At 29.0% G+C, this 1,066-nt stretch overlaps 1 pseudogene; it reads left to right on the forward strand.

The window, feature by feature from the left end:
- Positions 1-235: 235 nt before the first annotated feature.
- On the forward strand, positions 236-335 carry LOC122106413 (annotated as a pseudogene).
- Positions 336-1,066: the final 731 nt, after the last annotated feature.

Raw genomic sequence — 1,066 nt, forward strand, 5'->3', positions numbered from 1 at the left:
TTCAAAGTATGATCAAATTTGAAATGAAAACGACAAAATAGTCATTGACAAAAAATTGTAAATATGAGCAATCGACCAAATGATATAAGCTTTTCCACTATACACAGAATTTTAGAGAAATAAGATCAATCGCATTTTAAGGAACAATAAGGGTTCCTTGTTACAAATAGGCAACCATGGATATATGCCTGTATAAAGATTGCATCATTAAGTACTTAAATTTAGAGGGTACTACATGCTTCAGCAGCAGGTCTACCCAAATTACAATAATACAGAGATTAACATGGCACTTGCACAAGGATGATATGAAAATTTGTGAAGTATTCCATATATTTCATTCTTCTGATGCAAGAAATATAAAAACAGTTATTAAAAAGTTGATTACAAAAATACAAGTGTAACAATACATGTAATTCATAGAATTAAAGGTTAGTTTGACATCAGTGTATTAAATCTTCACCTTAGAAAGGCCTTTACATAGCATAACCTTTACAAAACTTGAAATTAGATAACATTGTCAATTTATCCCAAAGAAATAAAATAATATAAGGACCTAGGAAAAAAGGAATCTTAAACTTCTTCTTCTATATGGAATGCAATCTGAAAGGACACATTTATTAATGAAACTATACATTATATAAAAATGTAGAATTCAAAATATTATATCTAGGAGCGAGTGAAATAGATTATGGATATTGTACAAAAATAGATATATTTTTTCCCAAAAGCACTAGGGACATCTTTAGTTTCTATACTATTCATTTCAACAGATAAGTTAAAATTATTTCTGATTAAAAAAATCACAAACTCTGCAGAAATCATTATAGATGTATACAAAAAACTCTTGAATACATTTTGACATCAGAGTCAGGCAATTCACTTGGAAGAATACCATGGAATCCATGAATTTTTAAAGTAAGATATTGCTGTTGCTTTGTATTGTGAAAAAAATTATAGGGACACAAAGGATGGACTGGCATTTTTGAAATTTAAGAAACTTAACCAAACCATTACGACTTAGGAGAACAATTTGTACAGCCTTCCACAACTTCAAAGAGGTAGTGAT

This window comes from Dipodomys spectabilis, unplaced genomic scaffold, assembly GCF_019054845.1.
Source record: "Dipodomys spectabilis isolate Male_0828 unplaced genomic scaffold, ASM1905484v1 ptg000040l, whole genome shotgun sequence".
NCBI lineage: Eukaryota > Metazoa > Chordata > Mammalia > Rodentia > Heteromyidae > Dipodomys > Dipodomys spectabilis.